This window comes from Elephas maximus, chromosome 13 (genome assembly GCF_024166365.1).
Source record: "Elephas maximus indicus isolate mEleMax1 chromosome 13, mEleMax1 primary haplotype, whole genome shotgun sequence".
In the NCBI taxonomy this organism is placed as follows: Eukaryota; Metazoa; Chordata; class Mammalia; order Proboscidea; family Elephantidae; genus Elephas; species Elephas maximus.
Window position 1 is genome coordinate 26829163 of NC_064831.1, and position 26722 is coordinate 26855884.

At 39.6% G+C, this 26722-nt stretch overlaps 1 protein-coding gene across 6 annotated transcripts in view; it reads right to left on the reverse strand.

Moving 5' to 3' along the window:
* The window catches only part of GUCY1A1 (guanylate cyclase 1 soluble subunit alpha 1), an 84622-nt gene extending 67649 nt beyond the window's left edge, over nt 1–16973 (reverse strand). Inside the window, exons 1-2 of one of the 6 annotated variants that reach the window (XM_049905218.1) lie at nt 16651–16973; nt 16192–16265 (exon numbers count right to left, since the gene is read on the reverse strand). The gene's annotated coding sequence lies outside the window, so the exon portion shown is untranslated. The other 5 variants (XM_049905219.1, XM_049905220.1, XM_049905221.1 and 2 more) reach the window with 5 other exon arrangements.
* Nucleotides 16974–26722: the final 9749 nt, after the last annotated feature.

Below are 26722 nucleotides of genomic sequence, written 5' to 3' on the forward strand. Positions count from 1 at the left end.
AGTGCCGTCGGTCAATTCGGACTCATAGCAACCCTGTAGGACAGAGCAGAACTGCCCCCATAGAGTTTCCAAGGAGCGCCTTGTGGATTCGAACTGCCAACCCTTTGGTTAGCAGCTGTAGCACTTAACCACTACGCCAGCAGGGTTTCCTAATAAATGTAAAGATAGTTTTTAAAATTTGACTGAGTTTCCATCAAAATTCTTTCAAATGTATTAATTTTTTTCCTTATTTCATGTGTTTTATTTATAACTGCAGGCCCTTGAAACTTAACTCTGAAAGTCACATAAGCCAAAAAACAAACAAGCAAACCCACTGCCAATGAGTCGATTCAGACCCATAGCAACCCTACAGGACGGAGTAGAACTGCCCCCATAGGATTTTCAAGGTGGATGTGAACTGCTGACCATTTGGTTGGCAGCCTGAGCTCTTAACATAAAAAAAAAAATTTTGACTGCTGTACAAACAAATGTACAGTTCATATGCAAAACTTGACTCATTTACAAACAATCAGAATGACTTCAATTTGTACAGAAAGGCGGTACGACATAGTGATAAAGGGGATGGACCCTGGTGGCTACAAACACAGGCTTCATTTTATCAGGTAAGTTACTTACCTACCCTGTGCCTCCATTTCCTTACCTGTAAAACAGTGATAAGAACAGAACATTTCCTGAGGGGCTGGTGAAGGTAATGCAGGTTAACAGTGCTTGGAACATCGTATGTGCCTAATAAATGTTAACTATTACCTGTTTTTTTTTTTTATTACCTGGCACTTAGAAAATTATTCTATCACCTTGATGTTACCTCGGTCAATGCACAATTGACTTAAAGCAGTGGCTCGCCAAGGGTGGTCTACAAACCCTTAGGGATACCCTTGAGACCTCTTCTGGTCAAAGTCAAAACTATTGTCATAACAATACTAAGATACTGTTTGCCATTTCACTCTCATTCTCTTACAAATTTGCAGTAGGGTTTTCGAGAGGTTACATGGCACACAACAATGTCACTGTGCTAACAGCTACTGTAATGTGTACTAAGGTAGGTGGTTTAGGGTATGAGCACAGGCATTTTCAGGGGTTAACTCAGTGTTGTTCTCAGAACTTACAAGCTATCGTCACTTATACTTGCTACAATCTTTGTTACCCCATTATTGTCCAATAAATCTTCATTTTGAAATTCCCAAGTGTTTCTTGTATCTACACATAAACACAAGAAATATGTATACATTGTTATTTTGTTCTGCAAAAGATTAAATTGTTTTAACTCTTCTTTCAAAATTTCACTTAGACTATTATTAGATTGTAATAAGATTAAATTGTTAGTTACTTAGACTAGTGAAATTTTAAAATGTAGAAAAGTTAGAAGAATCTAATCTTATTGCAAAATAAACCAACAAAGTGGACACATTTAATAATACTTATTTATATTTTTATTATATTTAAGGATAGATTCTTGCCTTAAAAAGGGAAGATTAGAAGACTTGCTATAGTAGTACCATCTACATCCGCCACAGAGAACTTGACAGCTTCCCGGTATTTGCAAACTCTCCAGGTGTTTGTAATATTATCAGTGATATTAATAACTGTGGCTCTTTGAGACTGTATAACAAAACATGCTAACATTTGGAAGATCTGCAAAGCTCGGTGAAGCAAGATTTTCCAAATGACTATGATGTTACCCGATCAGGATGTGACAAAATCATGCACGAATATAAGACGGAACAACGGACTTTAGTAATTTCAGATCCCACATTGCAACTTACACTTAAGAAATTATCCTCTGCCAAATTTTGGTATTATACCAAAGAATATCTGCAATTATTTGAAAAGGTTATTAAACTACCATCCCTCACCCCTTTTCCAAACACTTATCAGTGTGAGGCTTAGTATTTTTCATATACTTCAATCAAAATATAACTTGTTAAACGTTAAAAACATATTATTTTTTATTTCAGTCATATACCGATCTTTTTTTGTTTTGTTTTGCCCAAATGCACAGGTATTTCTTATAAATTATATTTAAGTTTATAGCTCACTAATTATTTGGCTAAAGATACCTGGTGTTTAAGTGCTCTGCTGCTAACTGAAGGGTTGAAGGTTCGAACCCACCAGCCAATCCACAGGAGAAAGATGTGGCAGTCTACTTCCACAAAGATTACAGCCTTAGAAACCCTATTGGTCACTTCTACTCTGTTCTATAAGGTCGCTATGAGTCAGAATTGAGTAGACAGCAAGGAGTTTTGGTTCTAATACCATTTAACTCTTCCACAGGCCTCACCTAAATGTCACACTAACTCTGTACCTACCAGTGCGTCCTCTCCAAAACCGAAAGTGTACATTCTGCTCTGGTACCCTTTACAACATGCCCTTTCCAGGGCCTTTCTTTTATAATTCCTCCACTTGGTTGTCCCTTAGAAGCATTCATCTTTCTGTTTCCCTGAATTTCTGAATTACTAATTCATTCATCTCCAAAATATTTAGCACCTATTATTACATTCTGGGGGTCCCTAGATGGAGCAAATGGTTAAGTGCTTGACCAGTAGCTGAAAGATTTGTGGTTCAAATGCACCCAGAGGTGTCTTGGAAGACAGGCCTGGCAACCTGCTTCTGAAAGGTCACAGCCTTGAAAACCCTATGGAGCTACTCTACTCTGCACACATGGGGTTGCCATGAGTCAGAATCAACTTGACAGCAACTAACCACAACAATTATATTCTAACAGATTGTGTTAAGGGAATTAAAAACAAAAAACAAACCAACCAATGAAAAACCAGCAGGCACTACAACCTTAAGGAGTGTCTCTGGCAGGGGTTGGGGGGGCAGTGGACAGAATAAGAACACACAAATACAGTTCAGCGTGATCATTCCTGTACAGGATGCCACAGATCTAATGGGGCACTGGCAAACATTTCCTCAGAAAACTCATCCTTCCTGAAGGATAAGTAGGAAGTAGCAAGGCAGAGAGGACAAGGGAAGGCATTCCAGAGAGTGGACACATGTGCAAAGGACAAAGACATAGCGACAAAACAGAGCTTGGTGACAGATCACAGCTAAGACAATATGACTGCACCACAGTATTGAAGCAAGGAATGGCCAAGAGATTGGGCTGCAGAGTTAGGCAATCAAGAATGGCTTTCAGATTACGTGCTTGTAGTTTAGGACACTGTATGATTCCGACAACACTTAAATGGCTTTTAACACATGATATGCAGCAATGATTCTTGACTTATATTTATTGATTAATGATTAATTACTGACAGTAAAAAAAAAAAAAAAAATTTTTTTTTTAAAGTAAATAATCGTATTCAAACTACCATTTTATTGTGGATAAAACAGACCATCAAAACTTGTAATTGCTAATTTCTACTATACATTAAAACAGGTCCAATATCAAGATAAAAAAATAACTAAACCAATTTTACTCTGTTTTGATTTACATAGAAAAGCAAGGACACAACATGCCGGTGAGGACAAATGTCCTAAGAACCCCTAGTAATGGAAAAACTAAGAGGGAACAAAATTGTGAAGAAACAGAGCCTTCTCTCCCATTCTTTCTTCTGGCCTTTCTCTTCCTCTTTCAGCACCATATTGCTCTCAGTGCCCCCTACATGTGTCTACCTTTCTCATCTTTCCCCATATCGTTGGCCAGTCAGCTTCCTTTTCTTTGAACTTCAAAAGTCTATATTCAGAGTACCACTCGCCTAAAAGAAAGCAGAAGGCAACGTAATAAAAGTAACTTTTGCTTTCGGAAGAATGGGTTGTGTTGCTCTTCTGGATAAAAGAGTTATGGCCTCCCAGAGATACAATCTGAATGTTGTCTGATATAGTGCTAAAAGATGAGAGGCTCATCTTTGGTTGGAAGGAACTCAAAACATGACTGGGGAAGAGCTGCCTTCTCAAAGTAGAGTTGACTTGATGTAACTGGAATAAAGCCTTTCGGACATTCATTTGCTCACGTGGAAGGACTCGAGATGAGAAATAACAGCTGCAAACATCCACTAATAATCAGAACATGGAACGGACGTGGTATGAATCAAGAAAATTTGGAAGTTCACAAAAATGAAATGGAACACTTGAAGTACATCATCTTTGGTAATATAGAGGGCCAGTGAAAACAAGGGGAACCCTCAACGAGATGGATTGACACAACAGCCACAACGATGGACTCAAACATACTGATGACCATGAAGATGTCACAGCACAAGGCAATGTTTGATTCTGTTATATACAAGGTTGCTATGAGTCAGCGCCAACTCGATGGCAACAACAGAGATTCAATTCAAAGGACTGCATCAACTCAAAGGACTCCTATGTCAGGAGTAGTAGGAGTGAAACTTTTGTGGAGGGCAGCCTCCATATATATCATCTCCTTGCTCTTGACCAAGTCAGCAGGTGAGCTACAGGTGGTAACCCAGTCTGCATCAAGATGAACTCTTACAGTTTCAAAGCTATCCAACCAAAAACAACAAAAAGCACAAGCTAAATAAGAGAAGTATCAGAGCTCTCCTACATACCACTGTTGAAGTATTTTAGCCTAACAAGACACAGTAGGAGTCTAAGAATCACTGAGCCAGCCACCACAGAAAGGAAACAGAAACAGATGCTGTAGCATATTAAATTATTTGGGGAAGAGGCCGACAAAGAAGAATGTTGCTTATAATTAATGACTGCAAATATTTTAGTTCCATGGAATTTTACCCAAAGTTTTCACTGGGAAGATTGTCTTTTGTTAATCCCGTTTAAGGGTGTATATTGTTAATCCAGTGTTAGAATATCTTGTTTTAAATCCTGACATCTCAAATACTGACAAATTTATCGTGTTTATTCAACTTTCCATCTAGGTTACATTTATAACACTCTGACGACTTCACATATGGTGCTGTCTTATGCTCACAAATACACAATTTAAAAGTTCATATTAACAGAACATTGAAATGTCTTGTCCTATTTTTTATTAATTTATTAATATAAACCGCAGATCATTTAACTACTTATAGTAGAACCTATCTGAAGCTGCAACATGACTGAAAAATGAGAGCAATAAGCAGCTAACGATTTCAGTGCATACATGCAGAATTAGACTAGCAAAATAATTCAAGCTTTTCCAATAAAAACACACAGTATTAAAGCCATAGGGGACGGGAATACCTGATCCAAAATAAGGATGAAAAATACTTTCTAGTGTCTTAGTTATCTAGCGCTGCTATAACAGAAAAACCACAAGTGGATGGCTTTAACAAAGAGAAATTTATTTCTTCACAGTAAAGTAAACTAAAAGTCCAAATTCAAGAAGGCTTTCTTTCTCTGTTGACCTTCTCGTCAACCTTCTCCAGGACTAGGAGCTTCTCCATGTAGGAACCCCCGGGGTCCCTAGGACTTGCTCAGCTCCCAGCACTGCTTTCTTGGGGGTATCAAGTCTCCCAACTCTCTGCTTGCTTCCATTTCCTTTCATCTCTTGTAAGATAAAAGGTGGTGTAGGCCACACCCCAGGGAAACTCCCTTTACATTGGATTACGGACATGACCTTAGTAAGGGTGTTGCAATCCCACCCTAATCCTCTCTGACATATAATTACAATCAGAAAATGGAGGACAACCACGCAATACTGGGAATCATGGCCCAGCCAAATCGATACACATATTTTTGGGGGGACATAATTCAATCCATGACACCTAGTTATGTCTTAAAATGCACATCTTTAAATAGTTTGGATTAATTTATCAAGGCCTAATTACAAGTAATGAAAATGCCATACATCTCTTCCCAAAAACTTAAAAAAAAATTTTTTTTTACATTACCTAATGAAGCAAAGACAGCCTGACATCTTGATTTTGTTGTAATCCAATCTGTCTTCAACTTAAACCTTATACAGGTGGTCCCCAACTTATGACGGGTTCTATTCAGACGACTTCGTCTTATGTCAGTTCTGACATAAATCAAATAACTCATTTTTTGTTTTCTTTATTATTGCCTTTTATTATCAGTATCATTACAAATACAGCACTGTTTTGAACAGCAAGTCATAAAATTAACTATAATTAATGATAAGGATGATCATAAGTGTGGTTTGTTAAACTCAGATATGTTGTAAATCAGCAACTACTTGTATACAAATATTTCCCAACACAACCTCATTGCTTAGAACAGACCCATATCCTATCACACATTTTTACTGACTGCTTATGACTCATGGGGCACTCTTTAAGTGGTTATGAACTGAGTGGGGAACTAAACAAAAATGGTACCTCCTTCTACACAGTATCAGTCTAACAGGGAAAATAGGCTATACAACAATTAGAACATAGTATAATGAAATGAGGAGCTCTGGTGGCGCAGTGGTTAAGAGGTGGGCTGCAAACCGAAAGGTCGGCAGTTGGAATCCACCAGTCGATCCTTGGAAACCCTATGGCGGCAGCTCTACTCTGTCGTATTGGGTCACTATGAGTCAGGATTGACTTGATGGCAATGGGTTTGGCTTGGTTTTTCATAATAAAATGATAAAGGGAGTACAGGGTGTTGCAGGAAAACAGAGTAAGGCATTCAGTTCGGACTTGCATGATCAGGGAGTTTCTGAGAAACAGGCCTAAATTGAAATCTAAAGGATAAGCAGGAGTACACCTCTCAAAGAATGAGCAAGGGAGACTAGAAAGCAAGCAAACGAGGGAGATGTGGTAGTATTCCCTTGAGAAGACTTGATGCCCTTTCTGCCTCTCCCTCTGTTACAGATTAAATTGTGTCTCCCCAAGATATGTGGTGGAATCCTAATCCTGTGCATATAATCCTGTTTGGAAATAGAGTTTTTGTTATGTTAGATCATATCCTAGTAGATTGGGTTCTAAATCTAATCACTTCTAAGATATGAAAGATCAGATTGGGCACAGCGGTACACACACAGGAGAAGACAGATGCCACGTGAGGATACAGGAGAACCTGGGACTACCAACAAGGAAGGTAACAAAACAGCCAAGACCCTGATCTGTACTTTTAGCCTCCAGAACTGTCAGAAAACAAATTTCCGTTTTTCAGAGTCACCCATTTGTGGAATTTCCATTACGGCACCACTGGGTAACTAAAATACCAATACGCACACACATGAACTCGAATCCACAAGCACAGTCTCCCATTTCCTAGTTCCTGCTGTGCCTCATTTCCTTTCGTCAACCTAGAATGCTCTACCTGTTACCAGGTGGAAACCCCAGGTTCTGCTCAGCATGACTCCAATTGGCCAATAACAAGATGCTGAGGTGGGAGAGCTGGAAAGGCATCTTTATTTCATTGCACAAGGAGAAGGAGCTTGTCAGAGCTGCTGCCACCAAGGCTGCTCCTCAAAGGCGTGGGGAAAAGTTACTTTTAAGGGGCTTATAAGTAGAGAGTTCATACAAATTACGTCAGCAACATTCTTAATCATACTACACAGGCGCAATGGGGTTTACATATAACCCCCCAGCAAAGAAAGGATTTTAATGCAAAGCTGTGGGGGAGGGTGCCAAGCAAAGAAAACAGAATTTTAATGCAAAGCTGTCTGAGGCTCTGTCTTATTCCCACTATCCCATATATTGGAATTCTGTAACCCAAACTCACGGCTGTCGAGTCAATTCCGATTCATAGCGACCCCACAGGACAGAGTAGAACTGCCCCATAGAGTTTCCAAGGAGTGCCTGGTGGATTCGAACTGCCAACCTCTTGGTTAGCAGCCATAGCACTTAACCACTATACCACCAGGGTTTGCATTGGAATTCTGTAGGTCCTTAGAAATCCCACATCTTCATCTTTTTAAAATTTCAAACAAGTCCTAGATCTTCTCTGAAAGGTCTTTCTCAATACCCAGCCTGCAGAGCTCTCTCCCTTAAGTTCTTTAGAACTTATTAAAACTATGCTATAAAAACTAAGCTCAGTTTTAAGTATTAACAGGTATAATTTCTTAGTTGTGTTATTTCCACATACAGGCTGCAAATTCCCTGATGTCAGCAACTGTATCATAAACTTTATATCTCCATGAGTGGCAAGCATAATCCATGACAAGTTTTATTGAGAGAAGTACAAAAAAGTTTCTGAACTATAAGAAGAGTGTCCCAAAATCTAAAACATAAAATAAGCTGAAGCTCTCAAAAAGTTACATAAAAAGATTTTTTCATTCTTATTACTGCTGGATAAAGTGGTGGTGCTGGGAAGGAGGAAATTCAAGTGCAGCGCACAACAGAGGGAAGGCAAAACTGCTCTGCTCTTGTTTTGTTTCATCTTCTCTCCTCAAGAAAATAATATCCATACCAGCAAGAGTAGGGTAAATATCAAAATAACAAATGTAAAGCCTAAGCTATAGCATTATATTAAATATTCTGAATGAGTTTCAATCAATTAATTTGAAGAAAATACAATTTAAAAGTTTGGAAGAAGTACAACCAGAATACTCATTAGAAGCAAGGATGGCGAGACTACATTTCACATACCTTGGACGTGTTATCAGGAGGGACCAGTCCCTGGATGACATCATGTTTGGTAAAGTACATGGTCAGCGAAAAAGAGGAAGATCCTCTGTGACACGGATTGACACAGTGGTTGCAACGAGCTCAAGCATACCAGTGACTGTGAGGATAGCGCAGGACCAGGCGGTGTTTTGTCCTGTTGTATATAGGGTTGCTATGAGTCAGAACCAACTCAATGACACTGAACAACAACAACACATTACAAAGTAATGAAAAAATTTTACATAGAGGAGTTGTTAAAATAACCTTTAAAAATAATGTGATGAGGAAAAGAGTCGACTGAGAAAAAGGAAAGTAGCAATTGTCCCAATTTTCAAAATAGAGAGTAGATTCCACCAACTCTAGCCCATAGATATTGACATTAATTCCAAACACTATTCCAAAGAGATTCTTAAAAGCATGGTACATGAGCAATCAAAACAGGAAGTGTTATTTACAAGCCACTGTGAGTTCATGAGGAACCAATCATTAAAAATCAACCTAGTGTTATATGCTTTTGTTTTTAATAGGGCTACTTGATAGCTACTCTGCAGTATTTCAGCAAGGAAACTGACCATGTTTTTCAAGGTATGCTTTTGGGCCAAGAGAGGAATGCAAATTCCATGTTGTTGTTATGTGCCCTCAAGTCAGTTCCCACTCACAGCAACCTTACGTACAACAGAACAAAACACTGCCTGGCCCTGCACCACTCTCACAATTTGTTGTGCTTGAACCCATTTTTGCAGCCATTGTGTCAATCCATCTCGTTGAGGGTTTTCCTCTCTTTCACTGATCCTCTACTTTACCAAGTATGATGTCCTTCGCCAGGGACTGGTCCCTCCTGATAATGTGTCCAAAGTATGTGAGACAAAGTTTTGCCAATCTTGCTTCTAGGGACCATTCTGGCTATACTTTTTCCAACACAGATTTATTCCTTGTTCTAGCAGTCAGTGGTATATTCTTTGCCGACACTATATTTCAAAGGCATCAATTCTTCTTTGCTCTTCCTATTCATTGTTCAGCTTTCACATACAAATGAAGTGATTGAAAATACCATGGCTTGGGTTAGGGGTACCTTTAGTCCTCAAAGTGACATCTTAGCTTTCAGACACTTTTAAAGTGGTCTTTTGCAGTAGAAATGCCAATGCAGTAAGTTGTTTGATTTCTTGACTGCTGCTTCCATGGGTGTTCACTGTGGATCCAAGTATGATGAAATTCTTGACAACTTCAATATTTTCTGTTTATGATGATGTTACTTACTGGTCCAGTTGTGAGAATTTCTGTTTTCTTTATGCTAAGGTGTAATCCATACCGAAGGCTGTGCTCTTTGATCTTCATAAGTAAGTGCTTCAAGTCCTCCTTGCTTTCAGCAAGCAAGCCTGTGTCATATAACCGGTTGTTAATCAGTGTTCTTCCAATCCTGATGCCCTGTTCTTCATATAGTCCAGCTTCTCAGATTATTTGCTTAGCCTACAAATTGAATAATTATGGTGAAAGAATACAACCCTGAAGCACAACTTTCCTGATTTTAAGTCACGCAGTATCCCCTTGGTCTGTTTGCACGACTGTCTGTTTGTCTATGTACAGGTTCATCATGAGCACAATTAAGTGTTCTGGAAATCCCATTCTTCACAATGTTATCCATAATTTGTTATGATCTACACAGTTGAATGCCTTTGGATAGCCAATAAAACACAGGTAAACATCTTCCTGGTATTCTCTGCTTTTAGCCAAGATCTATCTGACATCGGCAACGATATCCTTTGTTCCTTGTCCTCTCCTGAATCTGGCTTGAATTTCTGGCAGTTCCCTGTCAATGTACTGCAGCAGCCATTTTTGAATGATGTTCAGCAAAATTTTACTTGCATGTGATATTAATGACAGTGTTCAATGATTTCAACATTCTGTTGGATCACCCTTCTTTGAAACAGGCACAAATATGGATTTCTTCCAGTGGTTTGGCCAGGTAGCTATCTTCCAAACGTCTTGGCATAGACAAGAACAGCCTTATAAACAGAGTTAATTCATGGACTAATATAAAACTGGAAGAAGGTCTCTAGGGTCATGCCAATGTCCTTTCAAAAGTCCAGTATTTTGTGGCTATTTGGATAAAGACAGTAATTATATACTGATCAAATCTGTTAATGCCTCTAAATTGAGAAGAAAGGCTAATTTGTATTATGCGTAAGAAACCAAAAACACCATGACCTTCTGGAACAATAGGCTAACTAAAGGTAAAGACTAAATTTAATTGCAATAAGTATTTTTAAAACTTCAAGATCAAGTGGTCAAAGAAACAATTGGACAGAAGTATATTTGTGGAAAAATATTCCAAAAAGATGAATACTTTACTTAAACAGTGGAGTATGATCTAAAAAAAAAAACAGAGGGGGTGGGGAATTTAGATCTTTGATTGCTTTACTATGGTGTCTGCTGGGGATAACCCAATAAATCTAAAGACAATAGGCCACTCCTCTAAGGCCAGCTCTGTGGCCACATTTTAAGAAAAACAGGAACCTGTCCAGAGTAGAAATGCCTGACAATAATGATTAGACTCTCAATTCATGCCAAATAAGGATGGGCTAAAGGAAGTGGACGTCATCTTAAACACATGTACGAATTATTATATGCATCTTGTATAAGTACTCTAAGAGGTTAAATAAGGATATGGACAAATAAGATGGCTCAATACGAGAAAGGGTTCTAAATAGTTTGCCTAAATTGACTTTAATATTCTCCGTGACTAGAAGATGAAGCCATCTGCTAAGAATGAAAACAGTAGAGATAATTTGGGTGGACTGGAAAATCTGGAAAAATCTGGAACATGTACTATGGATATCTGATTACTAAGAAAGAATAAAACAACTTCCTAGCACTATTAATCATCCCTTAGGCTGAAGTTTGATTGAATCAATTTGTAGTTGACCAAAACCAAACAAAAACACACCTGTTGCCATCAAGTCAATTCTGACTCATAGCAACCCTATAGGACAGAATAGAACCTCCCCGCCACAGGGTTTCCAAGGAGCGGCAGGTAGATTGGAACTGCCGACCTTTTGGTTAGCAGCTGAGCTCTTAACCACTGTGCCACCAGGGCTCCAGTTGGTCAAAGGATATAGTTATATTACTCTGTCAGCTACATTTAACAGCAAGGAAGGTAAAGCAGAGATAAAGGGTAAAGCAGAGATTGTGAAGGCCAAGTATTACCGTAGATCTAGTGGCAAGAGATTTGAGGATGAGAACAAAGTTGAAATTTGTATCCAAATGGGTGTGGTTAGAAAAGAGAGGTAAACTGTTTAGAAAAACAGAGGTGGGGCCAAGGAACAACAGTAGGAGAGCAGGACTTTCAGAGTGGTAACTGAGTAAAAGTATTAGAAGGATGGAAGACTGTTGTCAGAAAAATAATACGAGCATCTCAGATTTTTCAGCTGAAGCAATTTTGAGTGATGAGAAAGGCCAGATGTGGGTGAGTACCTACCAGTGGATTCCTAAAGGAAATGGACACAGGTTAAGATCCTGTGAAAGTCAAAATTGTAGATGCCAAATCAAGTCCTGGGAAACGACAGCAGATCATACTGTAGAAAGAAAACCTCCATTATGAGTTTAGATTCTCAAGGAAAGTGGAATGTTCAAGAAGTCAGTCAGCACTGGTAATGGGGAGACGGTGATATTAACGAAGGACCCAAACTTAGAGAAAGGGGGATGGTGGAAGGAATAACAGCAGTTCTGAACAGGCTGCAGACACCATGAGAGGAGAAGACGGAAGCCTTTCCTTATGACCAAGATCTTAATACCAATCACCGGGTTATTACAAAACAGACATACTGTGCTTTAAGTTTCATTCTGGAACAAAATAACCTATAGCATCAAGGCACAAGAAACATAATTCAATAATAACAAAGAATAGAATTAAACTTATCAGACTCCTAAAATGAGCCAAGCGCTGTGAATCCAACGATAAGTACCCTGAGGGAGATTCGGTCTGGGAGAAGAAGCAGACAGTTAAGCAGGTACTTTAAATGTAACATGGCCTAAGGAAAGGAGATATAGAGATAGGTCGGACCTGGAAAATATTTCAAGATTAAAACGTTTTCCTTGGTCTGTCAGTGGCTTGACAGCAACTGGTTTGGATCCACTTCCTTGTTTTACCTTCCTACTGATTCTTACCATGATGAGCAGGAGGAGTTGGTATGTGAGTTAATTAATTTGAGTTACCTTTGATTTTCTGAAAGGGAGGGTTTATTTTAATCAAAGATTACTAATGGATAGAAAGCATTCCAGGTAAAAGAAGTCAGGCAATAAGTATGCAACTACAAGTGGTAAGAGTCACAGTTGTGTGGCAAGGGAACCATACCCCAGAGCCTCTCAAGTTTTATAAGGTAGACGTCCTCGTGTAGTGGCTAAGCACTATGGCTGCTAACCAAAGGGTCGGCAGTTCGAATCCAGCAGGTGCTCCTTGGAAACTCTATAGGGCAGTTCTACTCTGTCCTATAGGGTCGCTATGAGTCAGAATTGACTCCACGGCAATGGGTTTGGTTTTTTTGTTGTTGTTCTCTCCTGTTGTAGGCTGAGGGGAAAGCTGCCCCTAAAACCCTTCACTCCTCCCAAATAATTCTCTTCAGACTCTGTAAGCCTCAATGCTATAGAAAGATGAAGCTTGTTGGCCTGAGCCCAGAGGAGAGAAAAAATATGAAATAGATATGACACTTCAAACAATTCTGAAAAGAAAAACAAGATATAGATATTATTCAAGACAAAAATTTACTCCAACCACAAGTAAAACCACTAGTGTATAGGCAGTTAAACTGGTTCATCTAAAGAATTAAAAATTTCCAAAAGTTCTTCTTGTATCAGGTCAAGATGAAGATACCCAAACCCAAACCATTGCATAGACAATAAATACTTGCTGAATGAATCTAGATGTCTTAAAGACTAAAACCATTTAAATTATTGATATCTTTAGAAAGGAAAATATTTGGTTGTACAAATGTGCAGAAAAATAGTAGTAATGTTTGAGCAAAGTTGCTTGGGTAAATATTTCTAACTGATAGAAGAGTGCCATAAAAGCTGTATATCCCAGGAAACAAAAGAAAAGCTAAAAAACTTCCCATTGAATATAGACAGCCATTCTGAATAACCACATTCCTGTAAAGTTTTGGCTTGGTTTATCCAAATATTGTTTTAGTTTTTGATTTCCCTGTACCTGAGGAGATTCATTCTTAAAGCTAATTTGATTTTTATCTAATCCTGGAAAACAATTAATTAGGGATTTTCAGTTTTTACTTTTTATGCTATTTTAAACACCTGTAAAAAAAATCAATATTCTCCCTCCTTCTCTCATTAATTATTAGTGACTATAACCTATAAATGTAAATTCAGTATTTAATTTTCCTGGTGAGGTTGCCGACAAAATTCAAGGTTATGCAATGACTTATCGTATCAATAAAAGTGTTACCTAAGGATTTAAAAGATATCTTCTATTTTGTTTGAAAAAAACCTCTATGACAAAACTATTGAGATTTAATCACAAAAATATTTTATTAGCTTATTCATAATTGAAATAATTTAGTTTTAAAGTTATCAATTACTCAAGTTTGTAGTAGAATATTAATTAAAAGATATTTTCAAAAAAATGCTCTAAAACAAGATAACTGAATAAGCCATAGTTAGGAGATACAAGTACTAAACGTTGTGAAGCTTTCCACATTTTTTTCTTTGACCTTGCCAGATGAAAGTCCAATACCTTTACGTTTCCTTCCACATGCTCTAAATGACACAAAACTATCTTTGATGTATTATATCATACCTGGATATCTTGAAGCAGGGCCTTTAAGGGGCTATTTATATTTCGTACACTATGAAATATTACGACAGGCATAAATATTTTTCTGTTGGGTTTTGAAGAGAGACAGCTTACTAAAATTTTTATTTCCTGTATTATATACTAGAAGGGAATCCTACTGGACAAGAAGAAACAGAAGGTGCCCATCTAGGCCTTGGAAAATTTCTTCTAAATAAACCACCAGGCTAAGCGCATCTATTTTATATGAAATGTTTACATTATTGCAGCACTATTCAATTTTTCTAGAATTGTTCCTATCATTCTATACCTGGAGACCTGCTATAAAGAACCTGTTGTTTTGACAGGAAAAAATTGTAGCTTATATGTCATAATTCAGCAGTTTTTATTTTTCTATCCGGTCACAGATCCCTCTGGAAATCTGAGAACTTCGGAATATCTCCCTAAAAATGCAGCGACTCAAGAGGTTTGAATTTGAATACAATTTCAGCAGCTTCATGACCCCTGGATGCAGATCCACGGGTCTGGAATCGTTTAATAACTGAACACAGAGCCTACCCTGCACAATCTCCACTGAAAAGTGGTAAAGTTTATACAGCTTTTTTGATAAATGAAGGTTTGCTTTGGAATTTTAGACACTTTTTGGTGTTGTCATTGGTGTTATTAATGATTTTTACAAAAGCTGAAAAAAATACAGCCACTTAAGGTGAAGCAAAAGATTACTTCTATGTCACAAACCATTAAGTGCTATCATCAAGAGTTTCAAGGCTTATCTAAATGTAACTAAAGGGCTAAAGATGTTAGTCTCACAAATTCTAATAAGTAGTGGTTAGATAGTGATTTAATAAAATCACCTTCAGGAAGGCTGACTCTAAAAGTCACTGATATGTTATAAAGGAAACTCGAGTTCTATTTACAACCCAATGGGGTTTTCAATACGTTAGAAACCACGATGCCTTCAACCATTCAACATCAGTACAACCTTCTGGTTTACTTCAGAAGGCGTAAACTGTTTACCAAGTGCAAAGGGAAGGAAAAACCAAGGAAAGACTAGACAGCAAAAGAAAGACACAGGAAACGCTTAGCCTGAAATCACATGACCACATCAAAACACTGCCCCTCACACAAAGTCCCCCTAAAAGCAGCTCAGCCTAAGGGCACAGGCTGCCCTCAAAGACCGGACGCGCGGAGACAGTGGCTATAACCCTGCTCACCATTTCCAAAAGTGCCGCAGTCATAATGAAAACCGAAATTAGACTCAGCTAAACAGTATTTAAAAAAAAAAAAAAAGCAACACCAAAAACCACTGCATTTACTCTCTTGTCGAGCCCCTGAGCTGCCCCCTGAAGTTTACTAGCAGCTTTTTCTAGACAATCCAGCCGTTCTTAGCGGTTTCCTCTGGAGGCAGGAGAATCCTTACCCCACGCAGCAGCCCGCGGGCTGAAGTTGCTCGCACCTTGGCCGGCTCCTAAAGCCCGGACACTCGGCCTTAAGCCCAGGCTGGCGCTAGCACCCCGGCGACCCCGCTTCGCCCTTTCGTGTGCCAGCCCGGCGGAGGGCGCGGCGCTACGCGGGCGGCTGGGCTCACGGCCCGGGCGCCGCCGTGGGAGAGCAGCGGCCCTGCGCGCCCCGCGCGTTCTCTCCGCGGTCCCCGAGCGCAGCCGCCGGCCAGCGCAGCCCCGCGCCGACCCCCGTCAGCCCTCCTCTCCGGGCGCCGCAGGTCCCCCAGGCCCTGAGCCGGGCCCCCGCGTGCCGTCTCCTTTGCCCTGTTCCTTTTCCCCAGCGTGGGAACCGGGCCTCGGCAGGCTTCCCAGGGGAGGAAGGAGGACCAGCCAGGGCCCGGGGAGGGGGGCCGCCCCTCTGGGCTCCCCGTACCTCAAGGTCAAGCTGGGGAGCCCCGATCCGTGCGGGTACGCGGCGACCACTTACTCGATGACTTCTCCGACCTCGGGGCTGCGTTTCCGGATCTCCGGCAACTCCAGGGCAAGCCTCGCAAATCCGCACTGCGAACCAGAAGGAGAGGGGGCGTGAGGGACGGAGGGGTGTGCGGGAGAGGGGACCCTGCAGTGGCACCTGTCGGTCCCTGCGGGAGTGCACCCACGGCAAACGCGGTCGCGGCACTCACACTTGGCTCTCCATGTCTACCTGCTCAACAAGCCGGGTGGGACGGGACGTGCCCACAGAAACCCTGATTCCCTGCGCTTCTCCTAAATATTCAATCACTTCTCGCCTTTGTCTCTCCAGATGTCTCTCCGTATCTCTCTCTCTGATGACCCCAAAGGATCCCTTGCAGTTTCCTCCTTCCCCTCCTGCATTCGACTTCTTTTTAGAACCCCTCCCCCTCCCAGCATCAAAAGGCTGAAAAAGAAAGTAGCGGCCAACACGCACCATCGTGAGGTCTCGCAGGGCCCTGGTCTCTTGCTGTTCACGAAGCTCCCTCCCCGGCAGGTGTCCGTCGCCTGAGGATACTCCCCTGACTGCCGGCTGCTTTCTGCCCCGGGTCTAAAAAAAGTAAAAAAAAAAAGCCCCGGGTCTAGCGTAGTCAAAATGTAGGAAAACTCTGCCTGGAAACCTGCTTGTGGAAAACCAGCTCTGCCCTGAGTCCCACCCACTATGCCCAGACTAGACCGGGGGCACTGAGTCCAGGCCTCTCTGACAACCCATTTGCCTTTCCAGAATTTATGGTGTGGAGGCAGCAGACCTAGGAAAACGGGACAGAGAAAGGGGAAAGAAAAAACAGGGAGGGGTTTCCAGGAAAATCTGACCCACTTAAAAAATACATAGCTATCTTCTCCACTATGCGATGGTCTGGGGAAAACAAGTTTCTGATTGAGTTTCCTTGGTTGAAAACTCTAACATTTCTGTTGGGAAGCTGGTATCTGCAGGAATGGTTTTCTCATCCTGGTTTTCGGTTCGAAGCCCAGCTACTTAGCAAATGCACGTCCAAGGCAGCACAACATTTACATCCGAGTAAAACCCTGATTCTGCTTGGTTCAGTACATTTAATTCTGTTTGGTCTTCGTGTACATATTTCCAGTACAGAGAAAAAATCCTGGCAGTCATATTTTTGAATCGCCTTTCTGAATTTGTTAATCTCATCTTATATCCCATTGTGAAATCACAATTAATCATGATAATTCTGTAATCCTCTTCACAGCAAGGAACTCAGGCAAATTGTTCATGACCACCTCCTTATATTCTGCAAAATCCACTCATCTAATCTGGTTCCATTTTAGACCCATCACACTTGCAGGTTTTTCTCACAGCCTTGCCCACTATGCTTACCTGATGGCAAACAACAGTGGGGAGAGGAAGGTCTTTAAATAAGGCAGGAGCAGAGGAGCAGCAACGAAAACACAGGTGACCACAGGAACAAGGGTGGTTAGTATCAGGCAAAAATCAGAGCTGTAAGGTTACACCTTTGTTGTTCCACCATTTTTGAAACCTTCTCCTCTACATCCAACCCTTCTTGGTGTAAAGGAACCTGATAGATTTTTGTGTATCAATCTTGTATCCTGCCACTTTGCTGAATCTTTTTTTTTAAATCCAGAAGATTTCTTGTGGAATCTCTGAGACTTTCTATGTATAGGATCATGTCATCTGTGAATAGAGATAGTTTTACTTCTTCCTTTCCAATTTGGATACCGTTTCTTTCCCTTTCTTGCCTTATTGATCTGGCTAGGACTTCCAGTACAATATTTGAATAAGAGTGGTGACAGCGGGTTAACTGCATATTTGATACACCCTGAAAAAGTACTGAGAGTTTCTTAAAGTTAAGGAAATAATCTTCCCTGCCTAAGTGCCTAAAAGGAACAAGTTTCATGATAGGCATTCAATGAAAGGACTGTTGAGTAAATAAATAAGTAACCGATGTTTCATCAATTAGTTTTAAATATATTTAGTCCGATAACCATTACACTAACCAAAAATGTCAATTTGAGGACTAAGGTGTGCCTGACCCAAGCTGTGATATTTTAAATCTCCTTATATGCATGCGAATACTAGACAATAGATAAGGCAAAACAAAGAAGAATCGATTCGTTTGAATTACAATGTTGGCAAAGAATATTAAATATACCATGGACTGCCAGAAGAATGAACAAAGCTGTCTTGGAAGAAATACAGTCAGAGTGCTCCTTAGATGCAAGATGCAAGACTTTATCACATGTACTTTGGACTGTTATCAGGAGGAACCAGTCCCTGGAGAAGGACATCATACTTGGTAAGGAAGAGGGTCAGTGAGGAAGAGGAAGATCCTTAATGAGATGGATTGACATAGTGGCTGCGACAATAGGCTCTAGCATGACAACGATGGTGAGAATGGCACAGGACCGGGCACCATTTCGTTCTGTTGTTCATAGGGTTGCTATGAGTCAGAACCGACTTGACAGCACCCAACACCAACAACCATTACACTAGCACTCCAAAACATCTCTTTTAGAATGCAAAGTATTAGACTCACACGACGTTGCTATATTACATTTCCAGTCCTGGTATAGACATTCATGGAGTTGCTCAGTCTTGAAGAGATTCTGGTGGTGATAGAAATGTTGTACACTACATTTTGCCCAATAGATGGTGTTTGCGAATGGTAAATAGGCTCTCGTGGACAGAATAATGATCCTCTTCCCCAAATAAATAAATTTCAGCTTCTAATACCCAGAACCTGTGAATATGTTATGTTACATGGCAAGGGAGAATGAAGGTTGCAGATTAAATTAGGGTTGCTAACCAGCTGACTTTGTGACAGGGAGATTATCCTGAATTATCCACGTAGATCCAAGGAGACCACAAGGATCCTTATAAGTGAAAGAGGGAAACAAGAGAGCCAGAGAAAGACAGAGTGATGCAATGTGGCAAAGTCTCAAAGAGCAATTGCTGGCTTTGAAGATAGAAGGGGAGCATAAACCAAGAAATGTGGGCAGCCTGTATAAACTGGAAAAATCCAGAAAACAGATTCTTCCCTCGAGCCTTCAGAAAGGAACAGAGCCATGTCAATACCTTGATTTTAGTCCAGTGAGACGCATTACAGACTTCTGACTTTCAGAAATAGAGGATAATAAATGTGTGTTGTTTTAAGCCATTCAGATTGTGTTAATAGGTTACAGCATCAATAGGAAAACAATAAGTTAGTACTGAAAATGAGGTGCTGCTGTAACAAATACCTAAAATGTAGTAGTGCTTTCTAAATGGACCATGGGCAGAGGCTGGAAGAATCTTGTGAAGCATGATTTTTAAAAAAAAGCCTATATTGTCTTCAACAAACTATTAGTAGAAATATGGATATTAAAAACTCTGCTATTAGGGACTTAGAAGGAAGTGAGGAAGATGGTAGAGAAAACTTCTATCATCTTACAGAATATATAAATTGTCATGAACAGACTCTTGGTTGAAATATGGACATTAAAGGCACTGCTGGCGAGGGCTCAGGTGGAAAAGAGGAGCACACAATTAGAAACAGGAGGAAAGAAGATGCTTGTCATGTAACGGCAGAAACTTAAGTGACTGTGTCCTGTAGTTACGTGGAAACAATAAACTTGAATATTTAAATGAGGAAATTCCCAAGCCAAGTGTTGAAGGCGTAGCCCTGTTTCTTCTTGTTGCTCATTGCAAAAAAGGAAAGGAGAGAGATAAAGCAAGAACTGTTAAGCGAAAAGGAAATAGGACTTGATGATTTGGGAAGTTCTCAGCCTTTTTAGACTGCAAAAGACGCTATGCCATTCTTTTCCCAGGTAAAACGTAATGTCTTTGTACTTTGGCCACACTGAAATGTTTACTGATCCTCATATTTGAAAACCCTGCTAAATGTATTGATAAGACAATTCTCCATATGTTTAACATATGTCCTAAAACAATGCTAACATTGACTCTTTTAGTCATCAATATTCAACCTGATGTCATTACATAACACCAGTGTTCCCTGGGTGGTGCAAATGGTTCATGAGCTCAGCTGTTAACCCAAAGGTCAGAGGTTCAGTTTCACCCAGAGGTGCCTCCAAGAAAGACCTGATGATCTACTTTTGAAAAATCACCCCCTAAAAAACATATGGAGCACAGCTCTACTGTGACACACATGGGGTCACCATGAGTCAGAAACATCTTGACAGCAACTGATTAGTATTCAAAAAACTGTTCATACTTTGAAAGGAGACCAAATCAGTACCCTACAGACCTTGATGTATTTAACACTCCTTTAAAAACTCTCCTCTATGGGAATAACTTACAATTTCTTTGACTTCAGGAAATGAAAAAGAAGACCTAATCTGGACAGTGACAGAAAAAGGCCCTTAAGATGAGTAAGTAACAGACTACTACAAAATAAACATTTGGTGAAACTTGTTCAAAGCTATTTATTGAGTGTAACTGTGTTTATTATAGCCAGCACAAGATATTTCACACAAGTAAAAGTTGACAACTTTATAAAGAACAGTTCAGGCATACAGAGATATGAAGTCTGTAATAAAAGAGTCCACTAGAAAAATAGCTGCAATTAAGCTCTCATTCTGTCTTGGTTCAGAAACACTCTCCGTTTTCAGTATTGCTTTTTCCTCTCTAGCTTAGTTCCCTTCCTCTCACCTAGTTTTTACAACATTTGCAGACTCTCTAAAATAATTGACCATTTGAAGACAGATTCTGTATGTTTTCTGAGTCTTTGGCTTTGTTTTTTAAATAGAAAAACTAATGCCAGCTGCCAAAAAAAGGTTACTGAAAGAAGGACAAATGAGTTCTTTGCTGGGTGTCTAACATTTTAATGGTGAAGAGAGAAACGTAGTAATTAATGTTAAAGGATAACTATGCACCAGGCACTGTTAGGAGCACTTTATATGCATTATGTCACTCATTTTCCCCAATAACCCTTTGAGGTCAGGACTATATTGTGTCTCTTTACAAATGAGAAAATTGAGGTGTCTTAGTCATCTAGTGCTGCTGTAATAGAAATACCACAAGTGGATGGCTATAAGAAACAGAAGTTTATTCTCTCACAGTCTAAAAAAATATATATATATATATATATTTTTTTTACAGTCTAGTAGGCTAGAAATCCAAATTCAGGGCATCAGCTCCAGGTGAAGGCTTTCTCTCTTTGTTGGATTTGGAGGAAGGGCTTTCTCATCAATCTCACCCTGGACTAGGAGCTTCTCCGTGCAGGAACCCCAGGTCCAAAGGGTGCACTCTGCTCTCGGTGCTGCTTTCTTGGTGGTGTGAGGTCCCCCTGTCTCTCTGTTCACTTCTCTCTTTTATATCTCAAAAGAGATTGCCTCAAGACATAATCCAATTTTATAGATTGAGTCCTGCCTCATTAACATAACTGTTGCCTATCCCAACTCATTAACAGGTAGGATTTACAACACACAGGAGAATCACATGAGATGAGAAAATGGCATACAATCACTCAATACTGGGAGTCATGGCCTAGCCAAATTGATACCCGTATTTTCAAGGGACACAATTCAATCCATGACATGAGGTATAGGGAAATTAAGAAACTTGCTCAAAGTCACACAGTTAGCAAGTGGCAAAAGCAGGATTCAAACTCAGGCTCATAACCCTGGGCCATTAATTACTTCGTTAAGCCTGAAGAGAACTTGCTAATTATGCAAATTAAAGAGCCCAGTTCAGATTTACTGTTCTGCATTTTAACCAATATCTATAAATGATTCTTCCCCTGGGTGGCATGAACAGTTAAGCACTGCACCACTGACAAAAAGGTTGGTTGTTTGAATCTACCCAAAAGTGCCTTGGAAAAAAGACCCGGCAATCTACATCACAGTCATCGAAAACCCTATGGAGTGCAGTTCTACTCTGAAACACTTGGAGTTGCCGTGAGTTGGGATCAACTTGTTGGCAACTGTTTTTGTTGTTGTTGTTGTTTTTAAATAGGCTCTTCTGATGTTCAAGGATCATACTTAAAGACATTAAAGATCTCAAGATAGGAAAGTTACTGAAGAGGTTATTGGACAAGTCCAAATCAGTGATGCTGCTATGTAATGGGCTTGAGTTTTCAAGACTAGCATTTCAGGCTGTTTATATTATTCTGATTTCTTTACCTGAAATTAGGATAAGCTACCCTGGCACCTCAATGGTTAACTGCTCAGCTGCTAACCAAAAGGCAGGGGTTCAAATCCACCAGCCATTCTGCAGGGGAAAAGACCTGACAACCTACTCCCATAAGGATTACAGTCTAGGAAACCCTATGGGGTAGTTGTACTCTGTCATATTGGGTCGCCATGAGTCAGAACCGACTAGAAGGCACACGACAATGACAACAACCAAGTCATCAGTGGAGTGTTGCTTGAGAATTTGAGTTTCAATAGTTTGATTTCCTAACTGAATGGTTTACTAGAAAGAGACAGTGTGTTTCCATTTCATTATGCATGTACACACACAAAAAAAAATCAAAACAAAAGTAACACAGGGAGGAAGGAAAGGAGAAAAGAAAGGAAGGAAAGAAGGGGGGAAGGAAGGGAGAAAGGAAGGCAAAGCATCAGAATCACATCCAATAAAGCTATTTACAGCCGAAAATATTAATGAAAATCCACTCAGGTAACTTTTTCCTAATTCTTCACGTTACAAAGGTTGACTTATTTCTGCTTTCTTTCATGGCAAGGCATGTTCAAAACAAATGTCTTTGACAGAGAGCTGGAAATTCTTTAACACCTTGTATTCCCAGACTCAGAACTTGTAATCAGTAGCATAACTCTTGTAGTTGAAGTTCCCAAGCACCTTCTTCAACAGTACGCCTGTCTGCTATATCAAGGATTTCAGACATAGCTGAATTGAAAAAGAGTTATAACACCACAGGTTAATTACACCATCTCATTTACAGGAAAGCATTTAAATCAAAATTAGAAGAGTTTTTATTGTGGAGATTTACGAGTTCTTAAATTAACACGAACTACTGACCTGTGGGAAAAGAGAGCCAACTGCACAGTAAGACTGCCTGCAAATTTTCAGATGGTGTCAAATGAGATCAAAAGCTTACTTTAGTTAGTAAAGCCCCCTCCCTCCTTTCCAAGACTTTAACAGATAAAACATTTTCTGCTTCCTATATCGTACTTTCAGAACTGAAATCTGCAAAAAAATATCATATAAGAAAAATAATACACCTCTCATTAAGCAGCTCAGTGGGAGGAAAACATGGTAATTTTCATTATTCTCACAGAGGAAACCGACCGACTGGCGATGTTTTGTACTAATGAGCTAATGAGCCTGTGCCAGGGACATCTAATGAAGGTACGTCACTTTGGCATTTGGTTTTCCCTTCACTTTGGAAGTCAAGATGTACATGTTTTCTTTGAGTCTTTCTCATAAGGGCGTGGCATGCATTGCTTCTCCTTCGGGAAAAAAATGAAGCATGTTGGTATCAAAATGGCAAAAAAGTAGCCAAGGAGACTAAGATACTCTCAAATGATAGTCCCACTAGACAGGGCCAAAAGGCATATCCTGAGCCATGGTTTAAAAAAAGAAAGAGATTAAAGTTTCAAAGTAAAGAGAACTCTGTTTTGACATTAAGAAAGAGCAAATTATGCAGAGGAAGACTTGTTGAAATCTCATTTTATGAAAATGACAGTTATGGCTTCTGCTCTCATATTTATAAAATACTTTCTTTAAACAGTTGACAACATGGCCTAAGGGAAGTGGTGTCTTACTGAATCTCTTCTTACTTTTTAAAGTATTCTATTTTGGTCTGATTATAAAAGTAATGCAAGGGGCTTTCCCTCTTCAACACCATGGCAGGTGAGCAGATAAACCTTTCCCAGTACAGAACACCTGGTAATAAAAAACCAAACCCGTTGCCGTCAAGTCGATTCTGACTCTCAGGGACCCTATAGGACCACATAGAACTGCCCCACAAAGTTTCCAAGGATTCGAACTGCTGACCTTTTGGTTAGCAGCCTCAGCACTCAACTCTATGCCGCCAAGGTTTCTACACCTGGTAATGCTGGATAAAAATTATAAAACAGCTTCAGTTTACCCATGCTGGCTATCCAGAAAAGACAACCAGGTGAGACTAAGCACAACGAGAAAGAAGGCTTTCATGAATAAGCAAGCACCCTCGCCGGCTACTGCTCTGAGATCATGCACCTGTAACTGGTGGGCTCGGCCTGATTTATTGAGTCACATGTGCAGGGGAGAGAAGACAAAACTGGGGACACAAATAGGAAATGACAACCCATTTAGAAAATTGGGCCAAGGAAAGGGCATTTCCCACAAAGTACCTCGTCTCTTTAGGCATTGGCTCAGAATGGAGCAAGGGGAAAAACAAGTCTTTCCTGAGAATTCCTGAACATAAGTCTGTACTTTCACATTTTGAAATGGATTCATACCAATTCTGTGGCTTGAAAATCCCCAGGCAGAACCTTTGCTTTAAAGTGTTGGGAATGTCCTAGAAGCCTGGCAAAAACAAACACTGGTCCTCACTGGGAGGATCCACTTTAAAGACAGGCTTCAATAAATCTCTACAGATAAAGGCCGGGGAAATGAGCCTGATTAAGGAGAGATCACAAACATTTGAGGAAAAAAGCTACCATAAGTGACAGAAAGCACAACGAAATAAAGTGAAAGCCTGACCTACAGGAAAAAAAAATATAAGAATTATTCAAAACAGTATAAAGTAAACATGCTTAGTATATTTTAAAAATAAAATGGTGAATTCAAAGTATGATAAAGGAACCAAAATGTAAGATTTGACTAGATTGAAACCAGAAAAGAACTTCAGTTATAAAAATTATAATAACTAAAAACAAAATCTTAAGGATGAGTTAAACAGCTGCTTAGATGAAACTGAAGAAAAAGTTAATGAACTGAAAAATAGATCTAAAGAAATAACCCAGAATTCAAAGAGGTAGATGAAATATGAAAGAAAAGTCAAGGTGTATAAAGGATACTAAAAGGGAAGAGTAGCGATTTAAAGGAAAGGCAACGTTCAAAACTACAATGAGTAATATTTTTTAGAATCAGTCACCCAACCTCTGATTATCCCAACAATTCTCAAGAAGGGTAAGTAATTTTAAAAAATCTACTCATAAGTGCATTCAATAAAATGATTGAAAAGAAGACCAAAGGAAAAAACAACAACAACAACAAACAAAATCATTTGATTCCAACTCATAGTGACGCTATAGGTGTCCCATAGGATTTCCAAGGCAATAAATCTTTATGGAAGCAGAGTTTGGACCACTGACCTTTGGGTTAGCAGCTGAGCTCTTAACCACTGCACCATACAGAGGTCTTAAAAGCATCCAGAAAAAAACAAAAAAACTCATATCACCTACAATGGAATGACAATTAGATTGATTGCCAACCTTGTTAACTTCTTAAAAGAAATAATTAAAGGTAGAAGAAAAAAGTCTATTATGTTCAAAGTTCTGGAAAGTTCTAAGAAAAAAATAACTGTCAACCTAGAATTGTATATTCAAGCAAAACTGACTTTCAAGAATCAGTGGGTGGAGGAAAGGTGATCCTAGTGATTTCACAACCAACACACCCTCACTAAAGAATTTCTAAACATGTACCTCAGAAAGAAGGGCAATATCTCCAGATGGAAAAAGAATAATGAACAAGTAATAAACACATAACATGTTTAGGCTAAATATAAATAAAAGAATGATTGATAAACTCTGACTATTTTTAATTTAAGACCTTCCTTTCATAAAAGACACTGTAAAGATGTTAAGAGACAAGCTACAAACTAACTGAAGATATTTGCCACAGATCATGAAAAATGGATGACATATTTGTAACTAAATCTTTGCTCACATGACTTATATTTTCCTTTGATACATTTCCAGGTCCAGAAAATGAGTTATTTTAGAATTATTGACTGATACCACCTTGTATACATTTCTCAGGTCCCAGAGAATGAGTTATTTCATAGTTACTAATACCACCTTGTATACATTTTAATCAGTTTATAATAGCAAGTTTTTTTTTTAATTTTATTGTGTTTTAGGTGAAAGTTTACAGTATAAATTAGCTTCTTATTCAAAAATTTACACACAAATTCTTTTGTGACATTGGTTATAATCCCCACAATGTGTCAGCACCCTCCCCCTTTCCCTTTCCACCCCAGGTTCTCCGTATCCATTCATCCAGTTTTCCTGTCACTTCCTTGCCTTGTCTTTGCTTTTGGGCAGGTGTTGCCCATTTGGTCTTCTCTACTTGATTAAACTAAGAAGCACGTTCCTCAAGTGTGTTGTTTGTTTTATAGGCCTGTCTAATCTTTGACTGAAAGCTGGGCTTTGGGGGTGGCTTCTGTTCTGAGTTAGCAGGGTGTCTGGGGGCCATAGTTTTGTGAGTTCCTCCAGTTTCTGTCAGACCAGTAAGTCCGGTCTTTTCTTACGAATTTGAATTTTGTTCTACATTTTTTTCCCACTGTGTCCAGAACCCTCTATTGTGATCGCTATCAGAGTGGTCAATAGTGGTAGCCAGGCACCATCTAGTCCTCCTGGGGCTCAGC